Source organism: Ascaphus truei, chromosome 2, assembly GCF_040206685.1.
Source record: "Ascaphus truei isolate aAscTru1 chromosome 2, aAscTru1.hap1, whole genome shotgun sequence".
Taxonomy (NCBI): Eukaryota; Metazoa; Chordata; class Amphibia; order Anura; family Ascaphidae; genus Ascaphus; species Ascaphus truei.
The window spans coordinates 21,640,421-21,662,004 of record NC_134484.1 but is presented as its reverse complement, the minus strand read 5'-3'; the positions used below and the strand labels follow the sequence as shown (position 1 = coordinate 21,662,004).

The 21,584-nt window shown below is 43.6% G+C and overlaps 1 protein-coding gene and 1 long non-coding RNA gene across 3 annotated transcripts in view; one reads left to right on the top strand and one right to left on the bottom strand.

The window, feature by feature from the left end:
• TRAPPC9 (trafficking protein particle complex subunit 9) overlaps window positions 1-21,584 on the bottom strand; it is a 953,009-nt gene that overhangs the window by 406,630 nt on the left and 524,795 nt on the right. The gene's annotated exons all lie outside the window — the stretch shown is intronic.
• Window positions 1-21,584, top strand: part of LOC142476364 (uncharacterized) — a 30,123-nt gene that overhangs the window by 7,573 nt on the left and 966 nt on the right. The window lies entirely within an intron of this gene.

The following is a 21,584-nucleotide window of genomic DNA, read 5'->3' as shown; positions in this document are numbered from 1 at the left end:
GTAGCTACACATCTCCCAATGGGGTGGGGGAAAGTGTGTTACACATATATATATATATATATATATATATATATATATATTATAGCCTATCCCATAGCCTCTCTTGCTTTCCCAGTAAAATCAACCCCACACTGATGAGACCCATCAAGGTCGAAACAGCTGTCTGTGGGTGGTTTTCTGGGTATGCACCTTAACCCTGGCTGTGCTCAAAGCTGTGACCATGCAGCAAGCTTAAGCCTATAGGGAACCATGTTAAAAATGGTTATTGAGGCAAAAAGTGACATTGTGTGCTCATTTGCATGTCATTTCCCAGAATCCCTTGCTGCAGTGGAAGTGCTGTATGCTGGGTGATAATGGGGAAAGGCGGGGTTGCAGACCTGCCTAAGACATGCAGATGAGCATACAGCTATATTTGCATATTTGCTTTCCTGTGGAGGGTTTTTGTCACTTTTTTTACTCACCATAACTTAACTCAGTATTATGGTTTAGCCTATCCCATAGCCTCTCTTGCTTTCCCAGTAAAATCAACCCCACACTGATGAGACCCATCAAGGTCGAAACAGCTGTCTGTGGGTGGTTTTCTGGGTATGCACCTTAACCCTGGCTGTGCTCAAAGCTGTGACCATGCAGCAAGCTTAAGCCTATAGGGAACCATGTTAAAAATGGTTATTGAGGCAAAAAGTGACACTGTGTGCTCATTTGCATGTCATTTCCCAGAATCCCTTGCTGCAGTGGAAGTGCTGTATGCTGGGTGATAATGGGGAAAGGCGGGGTTGCAGACCTGCCTAAGACATGCAGATGAGCATACAGCTATATTTGTGTATATATATATATATATATATATATATATATATATATATATATATAGCAGAAAATAGCCGTGTTAGTCCAGTGGCGATAGTGCAGAATAAATGAGTTCTTCAGTATTAGGTGATACCTTTTTTATTGGACTAACAATTTATGTCATAGGACAAGCTTTCGAGAGTTCTCCTCTCTTCTTCAGGTCGAAATACTGATATACAAAGGATATCGAAGAAGGAAGATACTGCTTACCTGTGGGACATCACTTCTCACAACCAGATCATTCCATAAATGATTTCAAAATCAAAATCCTCAATGGAATGTTTAAAAGCACCCAAGAACGGAAAACATTTGAACTCAGAATGATAAGACTCTTTGACACCAAAACCAAAGGACTTAATGCGGACATGGGTTTTCTCATACCCTATCAAAATTGTTTGTAATTATCCTGCTTGCCTCAATTCTTATCCACACTTACTCTCCCCCCAGCATCCCTTCCCCTCCCCACCTTTCTTTGACACTGTCCCCTGGCTTCAAACACTTAACACCCTACCTTATCTACAGTAAATATCTGTTTTTTTCCCTCTCTCTACACTGCTTTAGCCATTGAATCCTTTGTATATCAGTATTGCTGACCTGAAGAAGAGATGAGAACTCTCGAAAGCTTGTCCTACGACATAAATTGTTAGTCCAATAAAAAAGGTATCACCTAATACTGAAGAACTCATTTATTCTGCAATATATATATATATTGCAGAATAAATGAGTTCTTCAGTATTAGGTGATACCTTTTTTATATATATATAAAAACACACACACATATACATACTTAGATATTAGGGGCGGGGAAACAACCAAGGGTGTTTAGAGATTGGCTGTATGCAGTGATTTCCCCGCTCCCTCAGCAAGCAGGGAAAAAACCTGCAGTAGGGGAAACGGGGGGTACTGAGTACCAGACCGTACCATCACAAAAAAAGCTGTGTGTATAATATGTGATTGTGACATACCGTATTTCCTCGATTGTAAGACGCAGTTTTTTTCTCTTTTTCACGTGGCTGAAATAGGACTGCGTCTTACAATCGATGTACTGAAGAAAAAAAACAGCCAGGGGGCGCTGCTGTAGATGCCTGCCGGGTTTTCTGTGTGCAGCAAAAATGTCTGCGATCACGGCTCCCCTCCTCCCCCTCGTGCAGAGAGATATGCTGCAGATGCCGGCCGGGTCTTAGGCCTCGGCCATGGTAAGCGCTTACTCGCTGAACCGTGCTGACACTCGCTCCCGCTCAGCACTGAGCCCCTACAGCCGCAATAAGAGCGGCTTTAGTAGGGGCTCGCCTATGCTTCCGCAAGCGCGCAGAAGCGTAGGTCTTACCAGAATTTAAAATTTCCCCGCTTCCCGACGCGCAGGGCCAGTCACGTGAGCGGTTCGCACAATGAGGGCGAACCAGCTCCGTGACGTCACTGGCCCGCCCCTAGCGGCGCGCAGGGAAAGCACCCGCAAGGCCAGGGAAAGCACCCGCAAGGCCAGGGAAAGCACCCGCAAGGCCAGGGAAAGCACCCACTTTCCCTGAGCCTCAGCGCGCCTCAGCACGCCAGCGGGAAGCTTGGCCAAGGCCTTAGCATAACAGCATAGTTGCGATCACAGCCCCCCTCCGTGCAGAGAGATCATGGCCGCCCCCCCTCCATGAGGTGCAGAGAGTTCAGTGGAGATCCCACGGACAGGTGTATGTCTTCACAGCAGCCCCCCTCCCCCTGTCAAATCTCTGTGTGAGCTGCACGTGCAGAAGGAGATCTGTGTGTGCATCTCTGTATGAGTATGTGTCTATCTGTCTGTGTGTCCTTCCATTCTCTCTCTCCCCCCTTCCCTCCAGTCTCTCTCTCCCCTTCCCTCCTCTCCCCCCCCCCCCCTTCCCTCCTCTCCCCTTCCCTCCTCTCCCCCCCTTCCCTCCTATCCCGTTTCCCCCTCTCCCCCCTTCCCCTCCTCTCTCCCCCTTCCCCTCCTCTCTCTCTCCCCCCTTCCCTCCTCTCTCTCCCCTTCCCTCCTCTCTCCCCCCTTCCCTCCCATCCCTCCCCCCTTCCCTCTCCCTCCTTCCTATCCCTCTCCCCCCCTTCCCTCCTATCCCTCTCCCCCTTCCCTCTTTCCCCCCCTTCCCTCCTATCCCTCTGTCCCCCCCTTCCCTCCTATCCCTCTCCCCCCCATCCCTCTCCCTCCTATCCCTCTCCTTTTCTCTCTCTCCCTCTCCCCCTCTCCTTTTCTCTCTCCCCTCTCTCTCTCTCTCCCCTTCTCTCCTCTCCTTCCACCCTTCTCTCCATTCTCTCCCGCCTTCCCCCTCTCTCTCCCCCCCTTCCCCCTCTCTCTCCCCCCCTTCCCTCTCTCTCCCCCTCTCTCTCTCTCTCCCCCACAGAAAAAAATTCTGCACATTTAATATAATGTTTTCTCCCCCAAATTTTTTTTATTAAATCAAGGGTGCGTCTTAGAATCGAGGAAATAGGGGTATATATATTGCGATGATATAAAGTGTCTGTGATTTTGGCTGCATTACAAGGCACGCCTTAAAATGTAAAAATGGTGCAATCCCTGTTATCTGCCAAAAAATAACATTAATAAGATAATTGACTTAATTAAAAATTGTGTGCATAAAACAACAATTTTACTGCTTTCCACCATATTTAGCCAACTCGGTCTCTGCCAGAGGGGGCACAGAGATAACGGGGCGTGGGGACAAACTTTACCTATACAAACTTATATTCAACACACAGTGAAAACATCAGACAAAAGGAAAGAGGAAATCAGACTCCGCCCAAGTAACAAATTAAAATGGAAACATTTTAAACATTAAAAAAAAGAAAGAAAACCTCACCCAGATTTAACCTCTTAAACATATCATTGAAATAGTTTCATTTTAATTCCAGAAGGGGCTACATCTTTAAAATGAGCTGCGAAAGAAAACTATAAATTTCTCTGGTGCTGAAAGCCGTTCAGTGATTTAAAGGAGTAATCCATGCTGGCAAATATTTCCCAATTTTTAAATTTTTATATAGCATTGAAGCAGGGGGTCTCCGGAGCAGACCCCCATTCATTTCAGCTCCGGGGACCCCCTGCTTCCGGAAATGCTTACCTCCGAAGTACATGCCGGTAGCCACTCTGGCTGGACAAGCTGGGCTTTAAAGTTTAAAGCACCCGCGTCACATGCGCCAATAGGAAGCTGCACCCATGACGTTACGTCCTCCTATTGACCCGCAGGGCGCGAGATCTTCAAACAGCGGACATTACATCATCCCTGGCAGCCGACGCCTACTTCGGAGGAGAGTATCTCCAGAAGTAGAGGGTCCCCGGTTCTGTAATTAACGGGGTTAAGCTCCAGAGACCCCCTAAAGCTTCAATCCCATATTTAAAAAAAATTGCAAACAAATTCACCGGCTTGGCTTACAGCTTCAACAATGAGTGAAGTACGAAATAACGTAGCGGACGTTATTACTGCCAATGGCGCGCTAGCAAAGGGGAAACAGAATGCTAGCCCCGCCCCCTTCTCGTGCATAAACTGAGATTAAAAAAACGGGCGCTTCTGCCGCTGGTGTATTGGCGGAATTAAAAAGAAAAGGAGAAGGAGTAAAGACACTGACTGGCATTGAGAGTTTGAAGCAGGGGAGCCTGGTTCAATTCCCCGGTGTCGGCTCCTTGTGACCTTGGGCAAGTCACTTTATCGCCCTGTGCCTCAGGCACCAAAAAACATAGATTGTAAGCTCCACGGAGCAAGGACCTGTGTCTGCAAAATATCTCTGTAAAGCACTACATAAAACTAGCAGCGCTATACAAGAACATGTTATTATTATTATTATTATTAAAAAAAGTCTGCTAAATTTGTAGTTCCGAGTAAAATATGAAAAGGACATTTCTAAAATGAAAATTATTTTGCATCATTAAATTAAGACTACAATAGACCAGAAAAAAACAATTGCATGCTACTTTAACAATAAAAATGTAAGATGTTGTCCAACTAGAAAGAGAACATTTGTTTTGCATCATCAGATAATAGTCTTGTTTATAGGACCAACTTGTTCCAAATGCACTAATGGGCCTGTTTGAAGCATCATTATTACAATAAATATGACACACGGAGGCAGAATCCAAACTTCATGAAAAGAAATACTTGGGATAATGACTTCCTATCACCAGGGGAATACGTCTCGGGCAGTCATTGCTTCCGCATGTCATACTTTTTTGATTCATTAATTTACTCTGATATAACAATGCAGCATTCGGCCCAGACGAATAGTGTTTACAATGCTGTGAAGACAGGAGAGACTATAAAACAGGGGTGGCCAGCTGTTGTCCTCAAGGGCCACCAACAGAGGGGGGGGGGGTGGTGTGTGTGTGTGTGTGTGTGTGTGTGTGTGTGTGTGTGTGTGTGTGTGTGTGTGTGTGTGTGTGTGTGTGTGTGTGTGTGTGTGTGTGTGTGTGTGTGTGTGTGTGTGTGTGTGTGTGTGTGTGTGTGTGTGTGTGTGTGTGTGTGTGTGATATAGGTTAGAGACCCATTTATCTGCATATTGTAGCACATTTGGAAATATCCCATAAAATTCCCTTATAATGTTTTCGACGAGCAGATGGGTTGATTTACCCAAACGCAGGCATGGGTGCCTAGGGACAACAAGCAGATGTTGTGTACAAGTGCGCTTACCTACAGTATTCGCTTGTCTGAAAGTAGGGTGAAGAAGAGGCACTGACGGGGTAGCTCGCTTGAGAGAAAACCATGAAAAGGCTAAAGTGTCTAAAGCAGCAAAACATATTTTGTTTCATTGCCGGATTGAAGTAGGGGGTCTCCGGAGCGGAACCGCGTTAATTTCAGCTCCAGGTACCCCCTGCTTCCAGAGATACTTACCTCCGTAGGGGTGCTTGTAGATACAGCCAGGGAACTGTGTGCCCAACTAAATGGCGGCATTTAAATCTCCCGCGGGTCAATAGAAAGCTGTGACGTCATCCCTTGTGGTTTCCTATTGGCCTGCGTGACCTGGGCATTTAAACGCCACAGATAATTTGGGGTATAATATGGGATGTGATAGGAAGCCAGAAAAGGGATTTCAGCAGGAGAGGCACGGAGACAGACTTAGGCTGAGTCCCCGGTGGTCACAGCGGTGTGCGTGCCCCAATGGCCCCAGTCGCTGTGTGTGTGGGCGTGCAAAGCGCTGTGACGCGTACGCTGGCAGGGAAGGCAAGAATGTTGTCTTCCCGTGCCGCTTCCCATCCCCCCAGTTTGCACACCCCTGCAGAAGAGCAACAGAGGAAACGGCGTATCTGTGCAATGTTACGAAGGAAAAAACAACAGATTATAGCTACATTGTGAATGTGAGAGGAGAATGTGAGGGAGGAGTCAAATGTGAGCCCAAGGCAGCGTGCTTGTGCTATTGGTTGTATGATAGTGCTACCAACAATAATGTAGAAGATGATAGTAGGGCCAGGCATTGGAGAAATTATGAGGAGCTCAGTCTTTAACATGTTAAGTTTGAGTCGGTGGAGGGCATCCAGGATGATATAGCAGAGAGACATTCAGAGACCAAGGTCTGTACAGCAGGTGTAAGGTCAGGGGTAGAAAGGTACATGTGTGTCATCAGCATAGAGGTGATATTTGAACCCAAGAGATGTGATAAGGTCACTTAGAGTGTGTAAAGAGAAAAGAGAAGAGGTCCCAGGACAGACCCCTGGTGTACCCCCACAGAGAGATCGACAGAGGAGGAGGTGGTGTTGGCAAACTAGACCCTGATTGTACGATGGGAGAGGTTAAAGGAAATTCAGGATAGAGCTTTGTTACGAATACCAAGGGTATGGAGAATGTGAAGGAGAAGAGGGTGGCCCACACTATCAAAGGCTGTAGAGAGGTTGAGTAATATGACCAAAGTGTAATGACCTCTGCAGCATGTAGGTCATTAGTTATTTTTGTGAGGGCTGTTTCAATGGAGTGAGCAGTGCAGAAGCCAGATTGTAGAGAATCTAGGAGAGAATACAGTAGGTTTTGATAAAATGGAGTCTAACAAATAAACGAAAGGCTGATAAAGTCAGTCCATCATTCACAGAAAGTACATTAGCGGTGCACACCACACTAATTTTTAGTAATTTTATAGTGAATGCATTCTAGTAAAACAAACCGTGATTGAGTGAAAAATACATTAAAAAAACTCATTAAAATCATTAAGATATTACATAAAGATATAGACACATAAATATACATACAGTACATATATAACACACACAATACATGAATAGCTCTCACATAAAGGTGCTCGACTTCAAGGAATAAGGCTACGGCCCCACTGTCAGCTCCGGCACGCACGCCTGGCGGCATGGTGGTGCTTGCATGGTTGAAAGCCGCGATCTGCGGTCTGTGCTGGAATTGCAGGGGAAAAGACGGGGGCGTGGCGGGACTTGGCCATGACATCACGCGGCTGGTTCACCCTCATTGGCTAAACCGCCGCCGTGATGTAGCCAGCGCTCCGTCTCCACTAGCAAAGACCAAATTCTTGCCTTTGCTAAAATGGCATCACGCCTTGGCGCGCAGACAGCAACTGGGGCTGGCCCCACAGAGGGCCGTACCTTCTGGGCGTCACGCACGCCGTCACAGCTGCAGACACTGGGGACTCAGCCTAAGGCCGCGCGTATAGTGCCGTTGATGGCGACGGCGACATGACGGGTGACGTCACCCGTCGCCACAGGCGAAAGTTATATTTCGCTGGGCGGCGACGTCGCGGGTTTCCTGGCATTTGATTGGTTCAAGGGCCATCACATGAGGCGACAGCCCTTGAAAAATCAAATTTTGCCGGCTACCAGTTCTCGCAACGGCGACTTCGCCCCATCGCATTGTCGCCGTCGCGCTTACTATAAGCGCACGCGTCGGCAATGCATTTGTTTTCGGGCGACATCGCGTCGCCGGCACTATAAGCGCAGCCTAAAGGTGCTATGTGCTGCACTAGCTTACTGTATCTTCTAAAACTTGGCTAAGGTTATTATAGTAAAGAAATAAAATGAAAAGATCCACTGCCAGGAAAAAAGAGCCCCTGCTATCTTACCAGCTGAACAAAAAGAAGACAATTATTTAAATTATCATGACTCAAAATTAGTTACCATAGATAATACATGATAAAAAATAAAAAACTACAAAATATGATAATTATAATTGCACTGATTTTTCCAACTCTCAGGGTAATTTCCAGCCACATATAATTGCAAACCTACTGCTTATTCCAGGAGTTCATTTAAAACTGTTGCACGTCCTGTGATTTATACTCATGAAGAGCAATACATATACCGTAGCCCTGTACAAAATAACATAACCACTATATACATATATATATATATATATATATATATAAAAATATGTAAATATAACTGTATGCTCATCTGCATGTCTAAGGCAGGTCTGCAACCCCGCCCTTCACCATTATCACCCAGCACACAGCACTTCCACTGCAGCAAGGGATTCTGGGAAATGACATGCAAATGAGCACGCAGTGCCACTCTTTGCTTCAAAAACCATTTTTAACATATAACAGACGGCATGGCTATATATATATATATATATATATATATATATATATATATAAAGCCATGCCGTATGTGGCTACTAGTTTGCTTCCCTCCTGGCAGTAAGTCCATGTATAAGCAGGCCTTGCCAGTAGTAGGTTTGGGGTTTTCCCCTTCCCCTTGGTACTACACTTGAGTGACAGCAGGGGGTGGTACATCCTGGTGTAGCTGGGACAATGGGGTGCCAGCCTCCTGGCTGTACTTAAGGGTAGGACAGCCCTAAAGTTAGAGGTTGTTCCTTCCCCTTGAGGAAGGAAGGTCACACGACTGGGAGCCTGAGATTGGGACCTACCCATGTGCTCTTCACTGCGGGGAGGAGTGAGTGTGAACCAATACCTCTGCCTCCGCTAGGGAGGTGGGGAAGAGCTACAGTAGGACGGCTGCGGGTGCCCTTGGCCTGTAGTGGCGGTCCAGGGACCATCTCCAGTGAGAGCTGATCTAAGGAGACTATATCCGGCAGAAGACTGCTGAGTAGCTGTTGTGTTACTGCAAACTGTGTAGTAATAAACCGTTCCTGTTTTGCAATATACCTCCGGCCTGGTGTTTGATCTAACTGGGGGAAGAAGTACGAGTTCTACTGTTGGAGATCATCTCCATATTCCTGGTTGCCTACGGAAGATGGAGGCGCTGCACTGCTAAGTATTACGTGGAGTATGGACCCCAGAAGTCTGTTCCTGTGTCCCAAAGTCATCGCGGATGACTCAGCCCTCTTGTTACCAGCAGGTATGCACCATACATACCCAGTAATGGCCCCATCTGTGATTAGGGGGGGAGGGGGGGAAACACTGTTACATATATGAAGCCCTCTTTCCCCCACCCTCTGGGAAATTGTACTTGTGTATTCTGTGGCTGGTGGTGTATACCCGTTGGTAAATAGGAGGCAGAAGAGCTCCGCTGTGCTGTGGGGAGGACATCAGGACAGGTTCACAGTGATTCTTTACGGGTCAGCACCTCCAGTCCAAGAGGATCATGAGGCTGAAGGATGCACCTCATGGACACTTCTTTGTTTTACCATGCTTCAAGGACTACACAAGTTGTTGCTTTGACTGAAATTTATTGGCAGTAGTTGAATTACATTGACTGGATCATAATCACTATACCCTATCCCTTCTTGGACTAAGCCTCAATCACTTCTCTATTTGAAGACTTATCTTCATCTATGCATTATCTGACAGCTATACCAGAACTCCTCTCCGTATGGAGGCAACCACAGACTCTCTGGTGACTATCCCAGAACAGACCCCACTCTCACTCACTGCTCTAAACTATGTAGGAGAGCACCCCACTTTTTCTATGGTTTTACATATCAGAACATAATAACAATCATCTGTTCCTTAGCAGGTCTTAAAATTAGGTAAATAAAACCTCAGATGAACAACAGCACATGACATATTACACCGTGTCATGATTTATTGAACAAAAATAAAGCCAAAATGGAGAAGACATGTGTGAAAAACTAAGTACACCCTTACTGCTTCCATAGGAATTAAGATGCTAAGTAGCAGACAGGTGCTGCTAATCAAATGCCCTTGATTAATTGATCATCAGCAAGTGTGACCACCTCTATAAAAGCCGAAGTTTTAGCAGTTTGCTGGTCTGGAGCATTCAGGTGTGTGAAGCCCTAACACAATGCCAAGGAGGAAAGACATCAGCAATGATCTTAGAGAAGCAATTGTTGCTGCCCATCAATCTGGGAAGGGTTTTAAGGCAATTTCCAAACAATTTAAAGTCCATCATTCTATAGTAAGAAAGATTATTCAAAAGTGGAAAACATTCAAGACAGTTGCCAATCTTCCCAGAAGTGGACGTCCCAGCAAATTCACCCCAAGGTCAGACCGTGCAATGCTCAGAGAAATTGCAAAAAAAACAAGTGTTACATCTCAGACTCTACAGGCCTCAGTTAGCATTTTAAATGTTAAAGTTCATGACAGTACAATTGGAAAAAGACTGAACAAGTATGGTTTGTTTGGAAGGGTTGCCAGGAGAAAGTCTCTTCTCTCTAAAAAGAACATGGCAGCATGGCTTAGGTTTGCAAAGTTGCAACTGAACAAAACACAAGACTTCTGGAACAATGTCCTTTGGACAGACGAGACCAAAGTGGAGATGTTTGGCCATAATGCACAGCGTCACGTTTGGCAAAAAACAAACACATCATATCAGCAGAAACACCTCATACAAACTGTCAAGCACGGTGGTGGAGGGGTGATGATTTGGGCTTGTTTTGCAGCTACAGGACCTGGGAACCTTGCAGTCATTGAGTCGACCACGAACGCCTCTGTATACCAAAGTATTCTAGAGTCAAATGTGAGGCCATCTGTCCGACAGCTAAAGCTTGGCTGAAATTGGGTCAATCAACAGGACAATGATCCCAAGCACACCAGCAAATCTACAACATAATGGCTGAAAAAGAAAAGAATCAAGGTGTTGCAATGGCCCATTCAAAGTCCAGACCTCAAACCGATTGAAATGCTGTGGCTGGACCTTAAGAGAGCTGTGCATAAACAAATGCCCACAAACCTCAATGAACTGAAGCAACGTTGTAAAGAAGAGTGGGCCAAAATTCCTCAACAACGATGTGAGAGACTGATAGTCATATAGAAAACTATTACTTCAAGTTATTACTGCTAAAGGTGGTTCTACAAGCTATTGAATCATAAGGTGTACTTAGTTTTTCACACATGGCTTCTCCATTTTGGCTTTATTTTTGTTAAATAAATCATGACACAGTGTAATATGTCATGTGTTGTTGTTCATCTGAGGTTGTATTTACCTAATTTTAAGACCTTCTAAGGATTGTTATTATGCCCTGATATATAAAACCATGTAATTCAAAGAGGGTGTACTTTATTTTTCACATGACTGTATGTATGTATATATATATATATATATATATATATATATATATATATATATATATGTATATATGTATATATATATATATATATATATATATATATATATATATATATATATATATATATATATATATATATACATACATACATACAGTCATGTGAAAAATAAAGTACACCCTCTTTGAATTACATGGTTTTACATATCAGGGCATAATAACAATCATCTGTTCCTTAGAAGGTCTTAAAATTAGGTAAATACAACCTCAGATGAACAACAACACATGACATATTACATATATATATATATATATATATATATATATACACAGAGAGAGAGAGAGAGAGAGAGAGAGAGAGAGAGACTAACAAAACAAGAAAAAGCAGCGCCTAAATAGGTATAAATAGTGATGAAAATTATATGTGGTGTTAATATCAAAGTAACAATATAATTAGTGTCAGTGCCTGTGTATAAAACAATAAAAATATATTCAAATGAATAACTTAGGATTAGCGCAATACAATAATGTGCAAAAATAAAAATAAAGTGAAAAACCTGTCCTTTGAAAAATAGTTCATCAATGAAGTTAATGACGTGGGTGCAAGGGGTCTCCGGCTGCTCTCAAGAGGATGAACCACATCCTATGGAATCTGTAGAGTGCTATTTTTCCCCCCCTCCCTACTTCCCATCATTAAATATACAGTTTTATACTATGGGGCGTGCGCTCTCTCCTCTTTCTCCTCTATATATATATATTATTTTTTTTACATACCAGACTATGAGAGTCGTGCGCTTGTCTTTTTTCTGTTAATGAAATACCCTGCTTTGAACATGGGATTTAAAAAATAAATTATATATACAAACAGACATATATTAAGCTTTCAAGCTGCTAAGACTAATGTAAAGATTGCCTTAAGGGTGTGATGCTCCTCAGATGTTGGAATGATGATGATATCAAAACCTTTAACATAAAGAGCAACATCAACATATGGCAGAATCAGACCACTTCCGGGGACCTTTGGGGTCCCCTTAGGCTGCCATTTTCAGTCACAGAGGGAAGCCATATTGGTAGCAGGAAACAAACCTTCTTCACACAGATGAGTAAACAAGACATGTTTCCCATCTACACCTGCAAGCAAGAATTTCAGGCTAGCATTGTTACTTGATAAAGTGATAATTAATCATTTCCACAGCTGTGTAATAATCACTTTACAACAAAGAACAAAACAAAAACAACCATTTACTGTACACATCGTCTTTAGAACTGATAAAAAAGATCACTGCCAAAACACATTAAATAAAGATTGTACAAACCCTCCAAAATGATATAACATACTTATACAGTACTTGTCCAATTCGGAATAAAAAAAAGGTCTCGGCCAGCTACAGTACACGTGACCTATTTTAGCATGGCACCTGGTCCTAGAAGGGACAGTCCTAAGGAATGTCGTAATGATCTCCGCACATATCATTGCCAGCCAGATACTCAGGGTGGGGTCCGCCTTCTACTGCATCATTAGGCTGCTACTGGCCATGTGTCCACCGTTAGCAGCATGACCTTCCCCAGGGATCATCCTCTGAAACAGAGGTCACTGGTAATAAAGAAGCAGCGACTTGGCTCAGTGGGATAACCTTGGTACTTGAAAGATAAATGACCGTACAAATATTAACAGGGGGGTGCATCTGGTTTAAAGTACCAACTAGAGGATGGGCAGGTATAAGGCGCAGGTACAAGGACAGCAAACCCACCCATCATTTTATTTCCAGGATACATTTTCAAAAAGAAATTAACAATATGTGTATATAATATAATATATATATATTATAAATAAAAATATGTAATGCATCAACCACCTAGTTTAAACTTACAGTATTAAACATATCACAGTCCCTATTCAATCAGGTTCTGTGTGGAAATGCACCTTTACCAAAAACATCTCCATTTTCAACCACAGATGTGCTTCTTCTGATTTGTGAATTTCAATCTCATGATGCACTATAAAATCACAGAAAGGTCAGCCAACAAGTGTTGCATGGTTAATGTATCCAGCCAAGTGAAATCCGACTACTAAAACAGGAGCTGAAAGCTGTACTTTGGCCCTTAGGATACCCGTATGACATTCCCTGAAAGTCAGGACCACTGGCCCTCCTGGGCCCGTCTCACATTCAGGGAACCTCATGCAAAGAATAGAAGTGAGGTCGCATTCACTGCTTCATATCGATGGAACGGAAATGCATAGCGTTCAAGTTATATCCCCACACTGACTGGAGCCGGTCTCAAACATGTAACGCTCTCCCAAGCGATCACATGGCTGAGACCCCTGAAGACCGGGCCACACTCAGGTGCTGCCCGAAAGTTTAACTGCATTGCATCACCTAAATGGGCGGCAGTGATTGGCTGATAACGGACATCGACTGGAATGGCACTCATTGTGATTGGCTGCTTCAGAGGCTTTTGAGGAAAGGCCCTACGGCTGGATTCGCGACGCGCTGATGCGAGCTCCTGCAATCCCGTGTTAACGATCATGGACTTCAGATAACGCTGCATCGGGGTTTGATGCGCCTGTGAATCTCCCCCTTAGTGAGAAGAAATACTATGCACAGTAAACAATGCAGCGATAGCCATCTACTTGAATAGAAGTGAATGCATCATTAACTGTTCATCACAAAGCTTCTCACTATACTGAATAGGAGCCATGCAGTATTATGGTGCGATGCTAATTCATAACGCTAAATGCAGGTTAGTCCCCTCTCAGCTGCTCTGAACAATTATCTTGGCATTTTTTGCCCTACGGTACATTTTCAGCACCCATTCAGGCCAGTCAGTCATGTTACATTCTCATTCACAAAGATGAGAGTTCCATCTGCCTCAGAGATGAGAGCTAAACTCCTATGTATAGATTTCCCAGTACATACGTATCCAAAAAGACATATAGGATAAACATATCTCAAATCAAGAAAAAGATGTATAGTTCATATATTAAGTACCAAACATTCATATATTTATTGATTGCGCTATCATATATATATTTGCGTCACAATCAATGGTTCATTTTGATCCTTACTTTACTCACAGGGGAATGTTGACTCGGTTTCCGACCAAACGTGAGGTGGGAGAATAAATGGGGGACTATGTATCAAGATGCTGCCATTTGCTGCAAAAGACAAATCAAAGATTGTATCTGCATCAATTTGCCCGAGAGATTTGATGTATGAATCTTGCTTATCTTGTTTCTTAAATGTAGTGCAGATCACTTAAAGAGCAGAGGTTAACGGCACCCCACCTGAGACCTAGCAGATTTATTTGACATGGAGAGAAATAAAAAACTGCAACAATTGTAGACGCGGCTATTGATCCATCTCATTATTATATTGTGCCGACAACAGTATAACCGTGTCTCAAAACGCTAAGCGATGGAAGTGGAGAAAAATGCAAGCGTAGGGCACAAAGCGACTCAAAGGCACACTTTTCTCCCATTTGCAGCACATCACACATATCCTCCGTAGTTTTTACTGTGTTTTTATCTGTCACTGACAAGGTGATACTGCAGAGTAATGCAGAAATGCTACAGAAGTAATGTGGTATTCTAATGGATTACCAAATTTCATCCATAAAAAAAAAAAGTCAATTGGCCCAATACAGGCATGGGCTGTAAAAGGCATCATTAGCCATTACTGCCACTAGAATAAAATGTTTACGAGCCATTAGAGTATATACCAATTGTGCAATTGTGCATCCAACTAATGAAAGCCAAATCATTCATTTCTCTGTCACTAGTAAGCTTAAGTACCAACTCCACCATTACTACAAACAGGGTAACATTTCTCCAAAGCCGTCAGTGATACAGTTATTTAGCCTTCTTCTTAAAGCAGTTAAGTTAGGTCTTGAAAGCTCATGTATAAATGACACATATTAGGAACTTTTATACTACTCCACTAAAATGATCCACCTATAAACATTTTTAAGGAACCAAACTGTGCTCAGCACCTGTTGATTGCAGTTTAATGATAAGGCCACTAATCATTAAAGGAGGTACAAAAAAACCCACAGGTGAAGGGTAGGGTTGAGAAAATCTATCCACGATTTAGATATCGTCATCATTCCTGTTGCAGTGAAAATGACAACCCACCCACTTTTACCAGTGGCAGTAAATATATCTACAAACCCACCGATAATAACAGTGGTTTAATATGATATAGGTATCAACCAACAAACAAAACGGTTTATTCCAGTGGTTCAACAAACTTTTAGTAGAAGACTACAGGTCACATCTGGTGATGGATATAACCAATGCACCTGCGCACAGGTGATTTTACCTAATCTGTACATGAATAGGCTACTGTTTTCTTAGCCCAAAAACCTGGTCTGGCTCATGGCTATGAGATGTTTGGTGCAGTTACTGACACAAACTTTGATACAACCCGGTATAATATTTCTCCAAACAACTCCTTTCTTAATTATTCCTGAAATTTCTACCACCTGCCCTCACTGAGTGTGTGTGTGTGTGTGTGTGTGTGTGTGTGTGTGTGTGTGTGTGTGTGTGTGTGTGTGTGTGTGTGTGTGTGTGTGTCAACGCAAAGACAAGTTTACAGGAAGGTTTCCGTTCATCTTCTGTTTGTGGCTGTGTCAAAAAGAGAAAACATTTGTTAATTGGGCTTTTCTTTTTTCAGCTTCGCTCAAATTATTAGCTGGTGAGATTTATTCTATTTCAGACCCAGTAACATATTCTGGCGCTGAGGCCGTGTACTGCTCAGCTCCTCCTGGTCACGGACCCCAAACTGGTCATCGCCAGCAGAGCAAAGTAGGCGCAAAGTACTTTTATACACTAACAATGTGGGCGGTATGTACAGATATCTGCTGTGAATAAAGGTTAAAATTGTGTCCCATTTCCAACGTTCCAACGTTCACAAAATTGCCAATAAACGGATTTTCCATATTTTTTCAGCAACTCGTGGCTGTGCTGCAACTTCCTGGAACCCCCCCCCCCCCCCCCAGCGCCCATTATAGTAGCAGCATCAATATCGCACCTAATATTCAGGTGGCGTTACGCGATGTCCCGCTGTCATGGCAACGCAATGCCATTTGCCGTCACGGCGCGGGGCCTCTGTAACTGTGGGGCTCAGTGAAGTGGCAGTGGGTTACATCAGGGGAGCGCAAACATTTGCTGCTGCGCCCCCCTGTCTTGTTTGCCCCGGTTGTCGCGCCCCTCTCTACCTTGCATCCGTGTCAAAGCGTCACACAGCCGGCTGAAGCAAGGTAACTGGAGTGTTGCAGGGGCCTCCCGCGATCCCCCAGCATTTCATTTTAATGCCTTGGGGAAGAGCGCAGGGCCTCTGCAACCACCCGCGCAGCCACCAGAAAAATCTCCTACCCCCCCCCCCGCGGCGCCGTATGAAAATGTGCAGTTTTCTATTCTCTTTGCGTCATTCAGGGATGAGGCGGTGCTGACCTGTGTGCCAAATGTAAAAAGCAAGATGCCCAAGTTTTACACATACTGTATGTCGCCAGCGCTAACGGATTACACTTTTTGTTTTGTGTTATGGAGAAAATTGAACCGCCTCGGTACAAATCTCTCCGAGAAGTGCATTACCAAAGGAGCTGATGGCCTTAAATCCTTAATCGTTAAATGGTAATCGTTTGCTGCTCCTGTTATAAATCTGTTAAAATTCCTGATTGTGTGCCTAACGAAATGGCCTCCTTTCAGTTCCAATCAATCATTCAGTCAGTGCAACTCAGCAGCTACAATGTATCCGTATATCACTATGGTAACATTGACTATTGTTTAAAGTTTGCAGCTCAAACTACTGGGAATATTGGCAACAAATCAGGTTGAACTTAATGGGCGTACAGTACTGCATATCTTTTTTCAACCTCATCTGCTATGTAACAAACAGGAAAGTGTTACAAATATCTTGCACTGCTGGGGAGATGGGCTAAAATCTCTGATAACCAGGATCAGAACCAGATTGGCGTTAACACCTATTGACTTCAGTGGCGGCTAAAGCCAAGAGAGCTCTGATACCCGTTATTAGGGCCTCGTGAACCCCCCACTTTGACGCATGATTGCGGAGTAGCTTTACAATTTGCATAACCAGTGATGCATCAACAGTGTCAGACGTACCCCAGTTTAATTCTCGGACTGTCAGTTAAAAGCGATTTGAAGCAATTTGGACCATGTTCAGAACTTCGGCGAATCACACAAACTACAACTATTTTTATTTAACCCTTTGAGTGCCCCAGAGACCGTCACGGATGACGAAACAAGATGGTGGGCGGGGGTAGGGGGATGTGGAAGCGGGAGTCCTCTTCAGTTCCACTTCCTTATAGATCTCGTTCTGCATTCCGGAACGTGATCTCCCATAAAAAAAACACAAGAAGGAAGACCATGACGTACTGGAGCTAATACAGATGCAGCCACCAATATTAGATCACTTGCCTTGGAAAATCTGGGGCAATCTCCCAATAATCTGCAACATTTCTGTGAGATTTCTGCAGCCAGACTAATGGCCCATCGGATTAACACAGCGGGGGTCCCTGCAGTCCAATTCAAACTGAATGGGACTGCAGGGATCCCTGCTGGTTAATCCGATGGGCCATTAGTCTGGCAGCAGAAATCTCACAGAAATGTTGAGGCATTTACTGTGAGGTGCCTTAGTTTTGACCCAGGCAAGTGATCGGATACTGGTGGCTGCATCTGTATGTCATAGGGCCCTTGGGTTGTCAGACCCTATTACATAGTAGCTACGTCAAGAGAGCACCCAGCAGGTCAGGTTGAACAATGAGCCCCACATCCCAGGAAATCTGCTTTCGACGCAACCAAAACCTTTCATTTCAACACATAACATGCCAGCCTGAAAATAAACCACAATTTAAAAGGACAAGCAATGCAACCACAGACTGCCAAACAGTAGTAAAATATTTAAGAAGGCAGAGAGGTCAGTTCTCATAACCTTACACCTCTGGGTCGTATTTTATCAATGTTGGCTTTGGCAAATACATAGCTCCGTGTAAACCAAATATGAATTCAAAACTGCAACCGTGCAGTGTACGGAGAGATGAAGTGTTATTTTACAGCAAGGACTTTTTTTTCCGAATTCCCCCCGTGACTGTTGGAATCAATGGTGGCCTCTCCTGGGAAAACACTTTTTTCAATTAAAGCCGAACAATTCACATTTCAGGAGGCTTTCTACAACGCAACCAAGTACTCGGAGAGGTCAAGAATGGATGACACAATTTGTACAATAAACTGCCTACAAACGCTGCTCACTTTGCTATTATCTCGTTATTTCTGTGACATTCAAGGCTGCTTCTCGGGCCCGTCATTTAGTCTCAAATAAAGAAAGTATGCCTTGCTACAGTATGAAGAAACGCCATTAACCCATAACCTGTCCCTAACCCCTCATTGGTACAGATCCAAGCCACTGGGTTCCCCCCCCCCCCTCCCCGCCCCCCTGCGGTATGCATAAAAATTTCAATCTAAATGCAAATGTTTCCATTTTTGAGAGCCCTCAACTCCATGTCAAGACCAAGCAAAATAAATTCAAGAACATTGCTCGTGGTTGTATTATTTTTGTATGTGCTGCGCATAACACAGGAAACGACGAAGCATTAGCACTGGAGATCAGAATCTCATTTCTGATCTCAAACCAAATTCTCCTACTTCAATGGTCAGTGCATAGGCAAAAAAAAAAAACTCCAGAGACCAAACTCCAGCAATTGTTTTACAAGCCCCGAAAGCATAAAAACGGTCAGCAGATTGGCTTAGGCGAGGTTCACGGCAGAGGATGTGAAAAGGTTGGTTAAAACAGAAGATATAGATTGATAAAGGGCACACGGCCCAAAACGTGTAGGTGTGTCACCTGCTTTTGCTCTTAAGGGTCATGCTTCATCCACTTACGGAATAAAGCCTTTTTTTAATGCACTTGTGAGCCTCCTCGTGCATTTTTAGGCAGTGCACTGCCTTCACCTACCTGTCTCTTTGTTAAAACAGAAGGACTTACTCTTTCCCTCCTATCTCTGGTCCAAAATACATTGAATAATAACGAAGTTACCCATTTGAAAAGCACTTTAACAATGACTAAAGAATGGGTTGCACAGTAGTGGTTGTTGGCTGTTGCATGCTTTTCCTGCAGTCACTACTAATACCACTATATTTCACTGTCCAACATAGTGAGACGCAGAGGAACGCACATGTACAGTAATATCGAACCAACTACCCTTCAGGGGAATGGAAGTTGATCAAGTCTTCACTGAGCGTTACCCCACCTCTTACCATAGCCTCCACTCAATGCTGTTAAACCATCTTCCTTTTTCTGAGGAATATTTTAATCGACGTCATTTGAATGGAGATGAATTTTGGTCCTGCACAGAATACGGAATAGGGTCCTATATTATTATACAGCCGGGATAGAGAACTTAGCTTTCTATATTAAATAGACTGGACAACGTCTGTCTGTCTGTCTCTCGCTCTCTTTTTCCTTTCTCACTCTACAGCAGAAGTGGGCAACTCCAGTCCTCATGGGCCACCAGCAGGTAAGGTTTTCATGATATCCCTGCTTCAGCACAGGTGGCTCATTCATAATGACTGAACCGCTGATTGAGCCACCTATGCTGATGCAGGGATACCCTAAAAAACTGACCTGTTAGTGGCCTTTGAAGACTGGAGTTGCCCACCTCTGTAATACAGTCTACTTCATTCAGTCAAAAACAGAGAAAGATAGTGGGCCACAAAAAAATGTTGACTCTTTTAGAAAAATATTTTTTGCAAATAACGTGACACGAAACAGGACAGCAAATCCGGTTCGTCCCCTGTTTGGAGCCGAATTTTATCTTCAAGGTAACAGGCCTCGGCTATTCCGAGTCAATAAAAGTGCAGCATTTTGACTCTGATCCATGAATGTCTCATGTAAATAAACATTTCTCTTCTGTTTAACGAACGTGCACTTTCAAACTCAAAACCAATTATTTGGACAAAGAAGCTATTCTGCTTTGAATATAATCTCTGCAGTGCATATCCCAGCAGATACTGCAGCCGTGTTAGAACTGCATGTACAGTATTAGTGTATTTAAAGCGCCGATTTCCACGCGTTTATTCTGTGGACTTCTGTGTCTTTAAAAAAAATCTTTTCTCAAACTTAGTTTGTAAGTTTGGGGGAAAAGTAACTTCTGACTTCCTTTAGCTGATCCCCTTTGAGTGATGTCCCTGTGTGTTGGGCACTTGTGTCCCTTACACAGGCATAATGCCGCTCCCGTCTCCTGCTTGGGTCTCTGGCAGACTTTGGGCTGTAGAGTTCGGTAATAGATTTGGGAGGTCTAGAGAGCAAGATTTTTAATGACTCAAAAATTACAGTGCATTGCACAATATTCGCAATCATTCATTTTGCCCTCTGCTGTGTAAACTCAGGCAGCATCTGATCCTAGGCTTTTCCGTATTAGAATATCCTAAATATTTGGTACCTCTCTCACATAGTTTTAATTCCTTTGCTACCTCTTTTGGGCGACTGTTCCATTAATTCACCATCCTTTCTATGAAAACGTACTCCCTGCAATTCTTATCTTCAGAACATTTCTTGTTCTCTGAATAATGCTTTTCTCTTGCACCTCGTTGATAACCTACATGCATTTGAAACTTTCCATCATCTCCCTTACTCCCTTTAAGCTTGGCTGCAAATGTTGGAGTATTTTAGTCTTTCCGAAAATGTTTTATATAGGCAGAGCGCAATTTTAGCTGTTCTTATTTGTACAACTTCTATTTTATTTCTATTGTTCTGGAAATATGGTCTCAGGAACATAACTGAACGGGACTGTAGATTAAATTTTACCATTGACAGTGGTCCTTCATTCTGTTGTTATATCTTTCTGTATAAAACCCAGCATCAAATTGTGTTTGCCCAAAGCGTTCCTACTTTTAACTCTGGTATAACAGCTCCCACTCAGAGGTGTCTATTGGAAGGTGATATCGGTGGCCCGATACAGTTGTCCCGGCTCTCCCCCCCCCCACCCCCCTGTCGGTGGCCCTGCCCAGGGCACCAGTCAAGACATCAACCTTGGGCCCCAGGCACTTACTAAATATACATAATTATAGTAAGTAATGATTCATGGTAAAGGCTACCTTAACACCAAGGTGCCCCAATTACAGTGCCAATTACAAGTAAAATAAAGCATTTGTTAAAATTATTATTTTTAAGCGAGACAAGAATAATAATTTTAAAATAATTTTCAGTACTTGTTTGCAAACATAACCCAAACTTAGGTGGGGGGTTGACTTTCAGAAGCTCCTCCCCTTTGTGTGATGTCGCAGTGTTTTGAGCATTATCTCCCTTCCACAAGCAAAGTCCCCCCCCCCCCCTTTCCTGTATT